Raw genomic sequence first — 15,559 nt, 5'->3', positions numbered from 1 at the left:
CAGAAGTCACTCAGACTTCTCCCCGATGACTTTGCCAGCCCTCAGCACCTTGCTTATTCCTCCTCTCATGCAGCCCTTCTGCTGCCAGCAACAGTGCGTCTTCTTGGAGGTTGTCCTGGGTGTAACGCTGCCCACTTTCCTGCAGCCAGAAAAGTTTCTCACCCATGGCACTACTGTGTCTGGGCAGAAATCACACTGAGCCAAATATCTGGGTAGTAACAGGGCATCTGCCCTGGCTTGCTTTGGCACTGTCTCCTTGTCACTGCCTCATATGGCCTGATGCGTGTTCTGTAGGCAAATCAGTTCAGAAGCATTGGGGTAATCCAGCAGCTTTGTGTGTTCCTCCAATGTATCCTGTGCCCAGTTAGCTGCCCACAGTCAGCCCTAGTGTTGTGCCACATCAAGCTGCAGGGTCTTGTGGATCAAAACATTGCTGTTAGTGGCCACTAGTGTTGTGCCACATCAAGCTGCAGGGTCTTGTGGATCAAAACATTGCTGTTAGTGGCCACGGGGGATCTGTTTGTGTTGCCCGTGGCCCCAGCCTGCTTTAGTTGGCCTTTGTTTGTAGGTTATTTATGGTCAGGGTGCTCCTTCCAGCCTCCCGCTTGGGCTGGAGGCTCTGGGGCCCTGCTCTACCAGTCAGTTTCTGAGTCTTTCTCTTGTAGAGCAGTAGCAGAAAGCCACTCGGGTTGTGTTCATCGCAGCAGTAGTGTGTAGTCCGTGGGCTGTATCTGCAACCACAGATCTCCCATCAGTGTGGATGCAGCAGCCGGTGAAATGGGGCTGGCTCCTCTGCCAGCAGTGCCAGCGCAGGGACTGCTGGTGTCAGTGGGGCTGGCTCTGTGGCCTTCCCAGGCTTGACCAGGATGTTTTGAAAGGAGACCTGTGTTACTACTGTGGTGCTGCTGGGCTTCAGCCTCTAAATCTGCTGGGCAAGGAGCAGCAGGGTGCATGCCTGGGCAGAGCTGCTCCTCCTGACGAAAGGACCTGTGCTGGTGCTGCTTTGCCCATGGCGGGGCACTCTCTGCTCCTTTTGCTTGTCTGTTCCCAGTGATCAGGTCTCAGGTAACTGGCATCTCCCAGACCTTGCTGTATTATGCGCCCACCCACAAGGGAAGTTTCTTCACATGGAAGTGAATTTGGTTGCTTTCAGCTCTGACTTTACCCAAGTCTGCTTGGAGCCTTTTTTAGGTCTCTTTCTCTGTTTAACCTGTGCATCAAAGTACTTTCCAAGTAGGCCTTCATGCTGTTCTCGCCAAAGACAGAAGCCTCCCAAAGGAGCTGTGCCAAGATGGATTTTTCCTGTCCAAGTTAAAGGTGAAACAGGCCAGCAGGAATTCAGCAGGAACTAGGAGCTGCTGCCTTTCAAAAAGGCAAGCTGCTGCCAGTCACAGGGGCTCCCACACGCAAGGCCCTGCAGTCCAGCTCCTGCTGTGCCCTGAGATCAGAGGAGGCCAGCAGGTGCTCGGATCCATCTCTGGGGGCTGCAGCTCCCAGGTCCCAGCACTGGCCAGCCTGCCTGTCTGCCGTTCATGGTCTGTCAGTGCCAGCTTTGCTTCCTGACGCTTCATACAGCCCAAAATCTGCAAAGCAAAGAGAAGAAAGTTCCCTCTTTTCCACAGAGTGCATTTAATTTGCTTTCACTCCCTCCTTATTCACAGCCAGTGTCATTAGCTGTCTTTTTATTTTGGGGCTGGCCAAGAGAGCTGCACAGCCCCCCCCATCTCATCACTGCCCTGGAGAAAGGGGAGGTCAGGACTCTCCTATTCTGCTCACCCACAAACACCTTCCTGGAAGCTGTCCTCAAATTCATGTCCCCCACCTCTCCAAAGAGCACATCCCTCATGACACCAAGGATTTGACAAGTTTTTAACCAGCCAATCCCTTTGTGGGGATTAGCCAGCCTGGGTAATGTTTGCATTTCACCCTTTGCTGTCTGCTGGCTGAGGCTTTGCTTTTGGAACTGATGTCGCTATTTTTCTTTCCTTCCCCTGCCCCAAGGTTGTCCTGAGTGCCTGCACTCTGTATAAAATAAATAAACGGCTTTGCCTGTTTGCAGGCAGATGGTCCATCCATCTTCTATAGAAGCTTTGATAGTGCCATGAAGTATCCCTTTGTGCTTACAGTGCCGGCGTAGTCCTTTACATCCCTACCGGAGGATGACTTTGGCCCTTCTTTGCACCATCCTTTTGTACATGCTGGCTGAAACCAAAGGGCTTGTGCTTCATTTCTCACAGCCTGCAGCACTCCTCAAGCTTCTGTAATGCAGGCTCTGAGTTCCCTCTTCTGTTTGAGCTGAAAACTATTAAAAGCCATTCAGTGCTTCAGAACCAGCTGGGGTTTGTCTAGTAAAGTTCGTTTTTTGTAGGTTTTTTACTGTGTTCATATCCATCACTTACAGCTATGGAGTAGAATGCTGCTCCAGTCTTCTCCTATCAACCTTTGCTTTTCCAGAGAAGGCTGGGCTTTTAGCTTTTCCATAAAAACCTTATCTTTGGTGCCTTTAGTCCTAATGCTGTTCATTGTTCAGCATCCCTTGAAGCCAAGGATTTGGACACCTTCCTCTGGGTTTTCACTTCCATTTGCTCAGCATTTCTTAGCTGGTGTTGCTGTACCACACCTCCTGGGCCCACTGACCTACTGGGCTAAAAAGGAGCAGAGAAGTCATCCCAGTGGTTTTAAAAGATGCACCTAGAGCGAACCTGCTCAACTCTGAAAGTTTTGAGCCCCTTTTCAGCTTGTTAGAAGAGCAGTCACTTTTCCATGTAAAGGTGTGCTCTCATGCCCGCTGTGTCCTACTCTGGTGGGGAAGGGTGCTGCCAGGTCAGAGCAGCTCTGGCATCCCTGGCACCGTGCTCCTGCTTTCCTCTGGGTCTACGTTTCCTGGCTTGGATTCATCTGCTCTGGCCCTCTCCTTGGTGGGTCTCTCACAGTGGTGATATTCACTCTGAGGGAGCTGTTGCCTCCAGCAATTTATTTGACTAGTCTCATGATGTTACTTGTGATGACACCCATCACGGGGTTTATTTTTGCCTTTTCAGTCTCCGTTGTTCCAGGTTTCTGATGTAGTTTGATTCAGACTGTCAAGCTTTTGCCAGTTTTGTCTTCCTCATCATGTCTTCCCATTATCAATGCTCTATTCGAAGTCCAAGTGCCCTTCACACCACAGATCTGCAAGCTAAGTAAACTTAGCAAATCATTAGGGCAGACTGACCGCTCCTGTCCCTATCAAAGATTGGTATTAAATTAGGTCCCTTCGATAAACTGAGCTGATGGGCCAAATTGGATTGCACGTGTGGTATGATGAGCCTTACAGGGCTTATGATTAAAAGACATAAGGGAATGCAATTATTTAGAGAGCTCCTGGCAGATTGCTGTAACTCACTAGTCACTTCTTTATCAGAACAAAAGAAGAGCTGAATTCTTCAGGGTGGCATGCAGCTCCTGGGAAGCTCTCTGAGCCTCTCATTGCTGGGGGAGGCAAAAGTCATGTTTGTCTCCTGCAGGTTTTGATGTGTGTGATAACACTGCAAGGGCTGGGGGACAGGACGGGACATGCCACTTGACCATTTCTGTCCCCAGGGTACTTGCTCCAGGAGTGAAACCTTTCACACAGGTGGCTTCTTTATCTCTTTTTACAGCTGCTTGGTTTTTTCCCCCCCACTCTAAACTACAGCTATCTTTGCAGCAAGATAGAGCTCAGCTGGGTTTCTTTGTTGGACTCTGACCAAATCCTGACCTGCACAGGGAGCTCAGTGCAATCTAGGCTGACTCCCTGCATCAAATCTTGAAGCCTGGGGCTGGATCCTGACCCAGTAGGAAAAGCTCTGTTAGCTTAGGCTCTGCATCAAGCCCTGAAGATGAGAAATGTCTGACTGGACTCAAATACAATTTTGCCTGTTTTTTTTTCTCTCAGATTACTGAGTCAGAGCTAGATGGCATATGTAATTCTAGTAGAGCTATTCTTCTCTCTCTCTCTTTTTTTTTTTTTTTTTTTAAGGAACATTCATGCTGCATTTTAATTACAACATTTAGAATATGTCCAAATAGCTCGAGCTCAAATTGATCTTGTTTTTCAGCCAGGAAGCTTGTTTTTCATCTATTACAATAATAAATGTGCTATTGATAATAGTTTAGGTGCAATACAGCAAACCCTTGTGTTATGCATCAGTTCAGGAGGGCCAAAATTTTCTTATTATCCATTATTGATATGACAGTTTGCAAATACTTAACAAACAAATTACCAGATTTTCCTTGTTCTCTTAGTTTGCAATCTTAGTCTTTTTGACAGTTGAATTCAGGATTAATGATGATCTTGTTTAAGACGATTGTTTGCTAGCAAACAGATTTATTCATTAAACCTACGAGTGTAATAGGAGAACTAGCACTGGGACTTTGAATTAAATCTCATCCTTGAAGCAATTTTTTTAGCTTTAGTCCCTCCAATTCTCTCAAGTAGAAATCGGATTTGCCTGGTAAAGTACTTTAGGCCTGTAAAGTACTTAGGTTATTAATTTCTTACTTTATGTAGACATTTTAAATATAGAAGCTTAACATGAAGGGCTGGCAAAAGGAGCTGCTTTTCCCTCCTAGCCCTGAGCTTGCTGGGTCTGTTCGGACTGTAAGTGCTTTAAGAGACAGGTCCTCTCTGAGCACAGGCAGGGCAGCAAGGGGAACACCCTGAGCCTCCATAGAAAAGAGAGATCCAGAAGGACATGCTGGATTTGTTCCTCAGTAAAGCACTGGAGGCAGCACTGGGAAATATTCAGTCCAGCTCTTGGGACTGGTAAAACACATCTGTGCTCTGCAGCAGCTTCCTCTCTGCCTGCTGCAGGTCTGAGCACAGGGTAAAGGGTACGGCGAGGGCTGAAGGGCCAGCGTCTGCCTGGGAAGGCTGGGTCTGGTGTAGAAGGCTGCAGGTGAAGCAAGGAGAATGCCACATGCCATGGGAAAAGCCTGATGCATCCCCGGGGGCATCAAGGGCAACTCCTAAGGAAAAACACAGCACCAGAAAAGAGACTTAAAGAAAGCATGAAGCATCCCCTTCGGGGCACGTGCTGGGCACCAGGCCATTTTTGCCCTGCGGTTTCTGACCGTGGGCTTTGCGTGCACAGTACAGGAATTCACTAGTGTGTGAGCCAGGCTTTGGAGAAGAGAAGTGAATTTGTTCTCAAGTAAAATCACCTTTTGTTAGCAGAAAATCTGAGCTGGGTTTCCCAAAGGAACAGCGTTTGAAAATCACAGACGATTAATAGATAACACAGTTGAGGAGGTTTGTTTGTTTGTTTGGATTCTGGGGAGGTTTTTTGTTTGCCTTTTGGGTCTGGGAAGCCGGAATGCCATACGTAAGTTTCTCCACAACTGACCTGGCCACAAATCTGTTTTAATGCAAGAGTATCTGAGACTCTCCTTAAAAGAGGAGCCCCCAGGTGTTCTGAAACACCAAACGTCACACCAGCAAAACTGACTAAAGTTGGCAACTCCAAGCATAGCGTATCACATTGGTCTTCAGCAAAAATAAGCCAAATCAAACAAGACTTGATGGAACAGAATAAAAGCAGGCAAGTACCAGAGCTTGGCTTGAAATAATGTGTTAATACAGAATGTTTCTTCACTACTTTTTATCTGGTAAGCAGTAAAACCACAGACTTGTGCTGAGTACAGTTTATATGTGCCCTCTGCTAATTGTCCATCCCCATTGGCAATGTAAGCACTCATTAATCACTTCCCTTGGAGCTAGCAGTGGCCAGCAGCGAGAGGGGCACAGCTGTGTATTTCAGCATGTCTGCACATGTGTTTTCAATCCTGGAATAATCCCCATTATATGGACATTTTAGCCTGGTATTTAAGCCTTCATCTCACTTCTTTTTAAGGCTTGCTTAACACTTTTCCAGTTGACTGGTGCAGCATCCATCACAGTAATATGCCAGCTATGATGTTTCTGTTAATAACTACTGAGGAGCTGGGTGGTGCAAGGCCCTGAGCTGACCATGGGCATTTTCTCTGTGAATGCCGGGGGGGGATTTTTTGACCACAGCAACTTGCAGATGTGCAGGGCAGCAGCAGGAAACTGTGTGTCATTCAGTCCCCAAGCGTCTCCCAGCTTGGGAATATGGCTTTTGATGTGGTTACATTTTCAGCCCTCTTCTGCTGTTGGGGATTAAAGCTTTGAGAAAAACACACATCAAAGTTTGTGAAGTGCAGCTACAGCTGGACACACCAAGGGTAAACTGGCTCCGATTACCTGCTTTGCTTATACCAACTGCCATACATTACAAATCAAACCAGCCACAAGGAACGAAACTATTAAACTACTTTCTCATAATCGTTAATTATGAAGATACCATCGCTCATGTTTGCAATCCATGAACTGTCCTGTGATAACTGATTTATTTTTTTTGGTTCAATGAATTGAGATGGTGAGGCTGCATACAGTGCAGGCAAGTGATTTTTGCAGGGACCCACTCCTGCAGGTCTGAGCTGGTGAAACCCCCTTTTTGTGACACAAAGCCATCACAGTGACCTCGTGGGTACAGATTTACATGTCCCACCCCACCCCCCTCCTCCTGGCCACCCTGCCCAGTCTCCAGGAAAGGCTCAACCCAAATGTGTCCTGCTTAGATGGTCTGGCAGAAGAAGGTCATTCAGGTATTTCGATACCCTGACAGTCAATTTAAGGAGAAGCTTTCAGGCCAAGAAGGTGTCACCCCAAAGATTTTTCTCTGGCATGTTGAACACCTCAAAACTTTGCCAAGATCCATCAGTCTGGGTTCTAATTAAATTCCCCTCTCCTGCTTTGCCACCTTTAATGTGTTTATTCTCAGCGTGGCAGCACAGTGAGAGGGGTTCTTATCCCCCTCCCAGGGCAAAGGCAGCAGGTATGGGGCAAATCCCATACTTCTTCAGATCTCCCCCAATTCATCCTGCTGGTGTTTGGTCCTCCTTACACACCTCTGCTGTTTCCTATTGATGGGAAGGGCAGCAAAATGGGTCAGAAGAGGGAAGAGCCCTCCAAAGCTGCTCATCCCACCAGGGTCACTTGCTGCCCGAGTTAGCCATGGTCTGGAGACTAAGTTACCGATGGGGCTTGTCTACCAGAGCATCTGGGGCAGTCTCACACTAAGTGCTTTCCAGACAGATGTCACCCAGCTGGTCGATCTCCTCAGATGTGCACATAAGTCCATGTGTGTGATTGGATCACTGATAGATGCTCTGCAGCCATCTGGATGTAGGGAAGAAATGACAGATCTCACCCCCACCAACCACACCTTCCATGAGATATTGATGAATGAGATCTTTATTGGCTGCTGGGCTAATTAAATAGAAGTTGCATCAGCTACTAGCTGACAGGCTCTAATTGCTCCTGAGCAGATTTTGAGAGGACCAGATTAATAGGAAAATAAAAGGAAAGACTGTGGATTGGATCCAAGGATGTATGTGACTGCATCGTGCTTCAAATGAGCTGGAAGTTTTTCCCACCTTTCCCTGGAAAGTGGGGGCAGGGCAGGGGGCTCTCCTTGTGCTGCAAGAGCGCGTAGGGAGGTGCTGTCACAAAAGCCAAAATGAACATAGATAACAAAAAGGAGAAAATAGTATCCTGGGTTTGGGTAAGAATTTCTGAAGTCTGTCTTTGCGCCAGTCCCAAGCTTTGGCCTTGAGCATCTGGTACCCATTGTTCTGTGCTCCTGTTTCCCATCTGTCACACAGGAGTAACAATGCCTGGTGCTGAGGGCTGAACTGTGTGGAATGCTCTGGCACCATGTGTATCCCTGATTCTGTTGTGGGTTTTTTTTCCCTCCTGTTGCCTTGAAATCCAAAGACTGAAAAAGGGGTGTCAGGCACCAGTAGCTCCTGCAGCCGAGCCCAGCCCTGTGCAGCCTTGTTGAGGGCTTCAGAGAAGGATGCTTCCCTCCAGCAACAAGGATGTTGGGACTTTGAGCCTGGCCCTTCATGGCTCACGGTCCTTTGAAGATGAGAGGTGCTGGGTGTGTGACACTGTGTGCTAGCTGCCAGCAAGGGGTGCAAAGCCCTCTCAGCCTCTTGCTGTTCCGCCACGCGGAGGAGTGGGGCCAGGGTCTGATTTGCCTCCTGCCCAAGCCTGCAAGTGGGCAGTGGGGATGGTTCAACAGGAGGGTCACTACCAGCAGAAGTTGCTGGGTACCCAAGCTGCAGGTTAGTCCAGGACGGAGCTGGACCTGGTACACAACAGATCCTAGCATTGAGGAAATTAGCTGAAATTATTGGCCAAGCCCTCAGTGACTTCAGTGGTGTCATGTTTTCCCCAGTGGACTCTGAGGGCTATATCTGGGCACATCCAGCACAAGAGGCTTGTCCCATGTTTAATTTATGGGGTGATGAATGAGTTCTTAGCATACAATGCATTTAATTCCATTTTGGCCTGATTTATGATGTGATGTGAACTGCATGTGAAGTTTTTAATTCAGTAGGTGGTGACTCTGATTCAGTATATGGAGTGTGACAGAAGAGGTGATAAATTTGATTCCAAAGGTGATGCATCAATTTCAGTGTGAAGTGCATCAAATTTATCACATGGCACATTGGTTTCAGAGCATGACACCCCAGTAATGGCCATGCCAGGTCGGTTAAGCAGGATACCTTTGTTGCATCGCCAGTGGTCCCCATGTCCACCAGCTCTCCAGAGAAAATGGCCCTTGCTGTTCGTCTTTTATTTGACCTTGCAGGACTTGAAGAAACACAGTAAAATGGCCCATCAGGTGCTGGTCAAAATATTTGTCTTCAATTTAATACATGCCCCAGGTAAGGGCTTCTGATATCCCACCTAGTTTTGGGTCTTAGGAAGAATGCTGCTGCTCCTGGGAATCTCAGCACTAACCAGAAAAATTGTCTCATTTTGGGTTCATTTCATGACTCAGTATCTTTGCTTTTAACTGAATGTCCAGCTGATCCACATTGCTGAATAAGGATGTGGAGTTTGAATCCTGTCTGAGAGAGACTTTAACACTGAGCTCTCTCACATCTGGAACCTCTGCGGGTTATTTAAAAACCACAAACAGCTGGAGAAGACACCTCTTCTCTCTCAGTCCATACTGAGGATGATTTTGGGCTAAGACTTCCCATCTGAAATAAACCCACGTCTTGCTGAAGGGATCCTAATGACATTCGGGCAGCGACCAGGCAGGCTGGTGGGACTTGGTGCAGGCGAGCAGGACAGCCCTGGGTGTGCTGGGCACCGAGGGGGCTCCCAGTGCCCGCGGTACCCAACCCTTTCCCCATCCTCATGCCCCATTAACTCCAGCACTGCTGAATCCAGCCCTAGCATGGCGAGTCGCTAGTGCAGCTGAGAAAGACGTGAGAGGGCTGATGAAGGGATTTGGTGACAAGCTGAGCGGGAAGTAATTACTTTTCTCCTTCTCTCCTCCTTTCACTGCCACAGCCTCTGCGGCAGCGAGGATAAATGCAGTATGTTAGCAGCAGTGAGTGGTGGATTCACTGAGCTGCAATTTATAACACTATCCTCCCCAAAGCCTCATTGGAGGGCATTATGAAGTTAGCTTTGTAAGAGGGGATAAAATGATGAGAGGGTCACTCTGGAAAAGCATTTGGAAACCCTCAGAAAAGGAGCTATTTTCTTCTCTCCAAGCCAGGTATGTCTCATTGAGCTGACTCCAGCAGAGCTCGAGGGAGAGTTAGTGCTTATACACCAGATATTAAATTTAATCCAGTGAGAAGGAGCAGATGTTGATATACCAGGCCTGTCTGCCACCACATCTAATGCATAAGGATGGCTGAAAAATCTTCCATCAAAATGTTTTGATTTTTCTTGAAGAAAAAATAGACTTCTACTGGAAAAAAACCCGAACCCCCAAGGCAGAAAACTTATGGTTGAGAAAACTTGGTCTTCAGACTGTTGATAAAGGGTTGCTGCTGTCAGATGGGATAAAGAGGAGGATGTTTTTCATCAGTCATGTTAATCTGATCTGTCCCTGCATGCAGGCTTGTGTGGGCAGATAAAATAAACCAGATCCTGATACGCTGATGAGCCAAATTCTATCACGGTTTACACCAAGGGACTGAGCTGTCCGGATGGAGAGGCAGGGGAGGGCTTGGCTTATAATATACCCTTGAGTGAAGGGTGTCAAGCACCAGGAAAGGCATTGGGCTAATGTGCCTCTGGTCTGCCTGGAGGGACCTGTTTGCAGGCTTGGTTTGTGCTCTGGGCTCTCTAAACCTCTGCAGCAAAGAGGTCATGCTGCTCCTGCTGCTCACTGCCCAGTTCCCACAGGGAGAGGAAGCTTTAACCCCAGTCCTCTGATCTCCAGAAGGGTTAAAACCCCCGTGCTGGCACACTTTAAATGGCTTTAAATGTACAAGGGAGGGGAAATGCTAACTCCCACCTCTTTTAATAGCAAAAATGCTCGTGAATCTGAACTTCTATTTCAGCACCACCCTGCAAACAACTTTGTTCGTGATCAGGGTAAGAGCTGTTGGGTTTGGGAAGTCGCTGTGCCTGCTCCTCCGTCCCCCGGGCACCCCACTGAGGGGAGGTATGAGCCCAGCTCTACTCCAGCTGGGGGGACTGGGTGGACTCAGGGATGCTCCCACCACCGATGCCTGCAGTGAATCTCATCGGCTAAGCCTGCGGGGAGCCAGGATCAGCAGGTGGGCAGCGAGGAGCATCCCAGCCGAGTGGCTGGATCCTGCTCCCACATCACAGCTGCAGGGCAGTTTGCTGAGCCCCCAGCACAGACCCTGCCGCAGCTCTGTGCAGCTGCCCTGCAGAGCTTCCCGGCTGCAGAACGTCTCTCAGCTGTGGAGAGAAGCACATAATTTATTTCTTCGTTTATTTGTTTTGCATGGGAGACAAGGCTGCTGGTTTATAATGTTGAACAACTATTTTAGCAGAGTGCAGGAGGTCCTATAAATCAATTGCCCTTTCCAGAGCACTAACCAGTCGCCAGGAAAGAGCGGTTTTATGACACCTTTTTGTGTTCTGTGGGGACTCTGAGGCCAGCATCTCAGCTGGTGTAACTTGGCCTCACGTTTCAAATCCAGGTGATTTACATTAGCTACCTTATGCTGCTATGAGCTACCGCAAGCGTTCTCATAGAAATGGTTTAAAAATCTTATTTGGCCTAATTTTTGCTGAAGGTGGGTTCATACATTGCTTCATGGTATTTTAATGTACATTTGACAGAGCACTTACTTGTCTTAGGTCAAAATGTATGCCTCTAACAAATGCATCTGTCACTCCCAAATAAGTCCAGGCCAAAGCACTAGCAGAAAGGAGGTCCATCTCCAGTAGTATGTACTCCAGGGGCTACTGGTCCCAGTTAGCCAGGCTCTTAGAGGCTCAATTCCCTCCCGCTTGCATTGCTGAGGCTCTCAGTAGACGTCATGGTTTTCCTTCAAACCCTTTGTCTATCATCAGCTGAACATCGCTGAGGCTGCTGGCGCTGCAGTCTGTTGGGATGGCTCCTATCTTCTCCTTGGTTCACTCTTCTCCACTATCTCCATCCATCCATCCATCCATCCATCTATCTCTCCATCCACCACCTTTCATTTAGAGGGCAAGATCCTGCGTTGGGGACTGTCTTTCTTTTATCCCATCCCTTGAGTGGCAGGTTTTTACTGGCTCGCAAATACACACAAAGTGCATTTCCATCCATGATCAAAAGGATGTGGTTGAGCTAATGCTTTTCCAAGCTGCTTAAAGGTGAGCCCTTATTTTTAATTTAAACTGCAGGTTTTAATTTCTTCTAAAAATAGGGTTCGTGCCTTGTGAGCCACACTGGGCACCCACATGGCTTCTCAACAGGGTGGACATCACCAGTGTGGGTTCCTGTAGTCTCCTGCCCTGCAGGACCCATCACACCTCTGATGTTACTCTGTGCTGTTGGATTTCCTGGAGATGTTTGGGACCCGTGTGATTTGCACCATTTTGTCTCACTTAATTTCCTGACACTGCTCTGCTATTATTTTTTTACATAGAGAAGGGGAAAAGGAGATCTGAGGCCTCTGGGTGAAGTTCATCCTCTGCAAACAGAGCGAAATGCACACTCAGCTGGACACGGGCATGTCCTGGCTTTTGGCTTATTTTCTGTGCAGATAAGAGCTAAGCTTAGTTTCATCTGTAAAATTTCCCATTCACATCAGAGGATGTTTCAGTTAACTGGTAATCCACGATGATGAGTTTTCTATGAACTATAAGACCCGGGAGGCTTGAAGAGCATATCTGAGGATGCCTCTCCCTTTGGCATGGGGCATTCAGCAATGGCTGGGGCCCAGGCTGATATCAGTACCTCTGCTTTAAAAGGATTTAAATCATGAAATGTGGGCAGTTCCATGTTTGTTTTGAATCAGCTTTCCACGATTTCCACCACCAGCATCTGGCTTGGCACATTTTTAACGTACAGCTTTAGGTTGCGAACAGAATTGAAATTTTCAGACATACAGGGCTAGCTTCGGAAGTGGTAATTGCATCAACTTAGGATCAATGGAGCAGAATAATATCTGCCCACTAATAATGGCTTAATAAAATTAATAGCACTGGTCCTGCCATGAATTACTTTAAAATAGGGATTGTAGGATAGCAATGTAAACAATAATTAATTTTTCTTGGGAGAGTACTGTAAATTAGATATGACTCTCTTCAGTGTGTAGTTGATACCAGACAATGCAGAAATTGTAGCAGAGTACCTTGAAGGTAGGCGGAGAGGGGAAAAGTGGAGGGGGCCCCTTGTGGCATTGGGGAGGTGATTAGATAAATGAAATAAGCCTGGACCAGAAGACGAAGGCTCAGAGCCACATGGCACTCAATATTGCTGCCATCCAACCTGACCCAATTAATAACATATTAGTGCAGGACAGGTCTGTTCAATGGTTCAGGTCCATTAATTGAAATAGAGTGATTAATGGCATTGAAGGAGATGAGGAATACTTAGAAAAATGACAGGAGTGTGCAACACTGTGCTACAGCTGGTGCATCACTCAGGGGCGAGGGAGGTGGGGGGCGGCCGCGCTCCTTGCAACACCCAGCCTCCATGTTTCGGCACCCTGTGGCTGCGCTCCAGCGCTGCTTTTACCCCCGTTGAGATCCCGCCAACACCCTGGCACTTGTGTCAATGCCAGAGTTGGAGAGGCAGCAGCTGGAAGGACTGTCCTCAGCCTTTCCTAGAGTCACAGTGTGCTGCGTGTGCTCAGCGGCACTGATGCCCATGGGGTTTCCACGGTGGTGTCCAAGCTGTGTCTGGCTGCTGGGATGAAGGTGGTGGGGCTGGGCCGGCCCCTGCTCTTGTGGGTGCCAGCACCTGCTGTTGCTGCGCAAGGGGACATCGGGGACCTGGCAGAGCATGGCTCCCACTGGGTCCCACAGACCTGGCATCTGCATTTTGCCTTCCAAAGGCCAGTTTTCCTGTTGATTCCAATTAACACCAGCGCTGATGCCTCAAGGACAGCTCTGGAGGCAGCTCTGCAGAAGAGCAGCAATTTGGAAATGTGTCTTGGGACTGTGGAGGTACCTGGGAGCCCAGCCCTAATTAGAGCAAATGGCCAGAAAGATCTGTGCAATGATTTGAGCCATTGCCATTTGCAGAACAATTTGGCTGCAAGATCACCTTCAGTTCCACTCCCATCCCATCTTTCCCTCACATCCCTGCCTCTGCTTGAACACAGGGCTCAGTGCAGGGACAGGTGCGTGCGATGCACATCCTGGGTGTTTTTCTGGCAAAAACAAGTCTTCCCTTTCATCTCCCTGTTAAATATGCACCCTGCAGCTGGTGTGTGAGTGTGCCGGGGAGGGGGCAGTGAGTTTTGCTTGCAGGGAGCCAAGGTGAGTAGGCAGCTCATCCCAAGCCATTGCCCGCTGGCTGCAGGGAATGAAGCATCATTGCTTCAAGTTCTGCTCTGCCCTGGTCCTTTCTGGCATTTCCATTGTCCCCACAAAAGATGGGGGTGAGCTCAGCCCCCCGTGCCTTGGGGCCAGCTACATGCCTGTGCCTCTCTCCCAGCACGGAGCCTGCCCATGTCACTCTGTGAATTCACTCGGTTTGAAGTGCCCAAATCCGTGAGTTTTTGGAAGATGGTGTGGTTGGGGGGGGGTGGGGTGGTGGTGTGTCTGGGTGCCCTCGCTCCTGACAGAGGCTGTGTGAGCCACGGCAGCTGTTTTTGGGCCATCAAAGGCAGAGACAGAACTACAAAAGCAGCAGCAACACCAGGGAGAAGCGCGTTCAGAAGGACAAGTCAAAGCATGGCTTTTAATGTGGGGAATAATAAATGAATAGAAAGACCCACAGCACTGCAATGAAACATCCCTTAAATCCTTTGTTTTCATTTCAGATGATAAAGGAAAGTCATTAAGGCTCAATTAGTCATGAAAGTCAGGGGTCCTTCTGCATTGCACCGGCTTGAGAAAGCGACTCCTGTTCAAAAGCGCATCTTCCCCATCCAGTGTGGGATCATTAAATATCAAACACTTTATTTGTCCTATTTGCATTGCGTATTGCGCCCTTGCACGGGATGAAAACCCTGCAGTGATAATTGATGTACGTGGTTCTAAAGGCGTTCGGCACTCTGCCTCGCGGAGCTTAAAACACGCAGAGAAGCGAAGGAGAAGCTCTGAACAGCAGAGGCTGCTGGTGCTGCTTCAGCAGCGCAGCAGAATGAGGTGACCCTGGCACAGGGAGATAAGGGTCTTGGGTGCGTTGCCTTTCCCTTGGGGATGGAGAGGAGAGGACAGGGCGGGTGACAGCTGCTGCCGGACCCCTGGTCAGATGCAGCCATGCCGCTGGTCCCAGGATGTCACTGGGATGAACTGGTGTCTCTTCCCTGCCATGCTGGGGGGAAACTTTGCTGCAGCAGGCCATGCGCATGTACAGGAGGCCTTTAAATATTCCTAAGGCAGGAACTGATGTTGAGATGATGGGCGAGAGAGACTCTGAACTGAGAAGGTTCCTGCAGCCATTTGCATGCTGGCCCTGCCACAAGCCCTGACTGAGTGACTGGTGGGACCCTTGGTGGTGCCAGCACGGGGCTGTGGTTTGAGCTGAGCAGGCAGGGGACACCCCAGAGGAAATAAATAGTCCATAAAAAAATCCCCCACAGCAGAACAATCCCCCCAGCCCCTCTCTCTCCCCAGACACGGCTGCACTGAACGCAGCCTACAATTTGGTTTTGTCGCCATGGGAGACGTAAAGCGCAGAAGCTGTGCATTACTCGCTGCTTTTATTCCTCTTCCCTTTCTCTTCATCTCTTCGCTAAGACTGCAAATAAGAGAGCAGATGAGCGGCGCCTGTGCCACCATCTCTGCGCTCAGAGCAGGGAGGGCAGAGGCCACTGTGACCGGCTGAGGTGCCTTCAGCCCCGGCATGGTCCCACATCAAGGAGCCGCGGCTGGTGCAGGCGCCGAGGAGGGACGAGCACCCGTGTCTGTGCCGTGTTGTGGCACACGAGAGCTCGTGTGATGGGGCTGAGGGAGCATCTCCGAGCAGCCCCCCTGAGACAGGCCAGGCGGTGGGATGGACTCTGGCACAGGGATTCGGCAGGGACAGGTCAGGCGTGGGATGGGGTCGGGTACCGGCTC

This window comes from Falco naumanni, chromosome 8 (genome assembly GCF_017639655.2).
Source record: "Falco naumanni isolate bFalNau1 chromosome 8, bFalNau1.pat, whole genome shotgun sequence".
Classification (NCBI taxonomy): domain Eukaryota; kingdom Metazoa; phylum Chordata; class Aves; order Falconiformes; family Falconidae; genus Falco; species Falco naumanni.
This window is presented reverse-complemented; position numbering follows the sequence as displayed.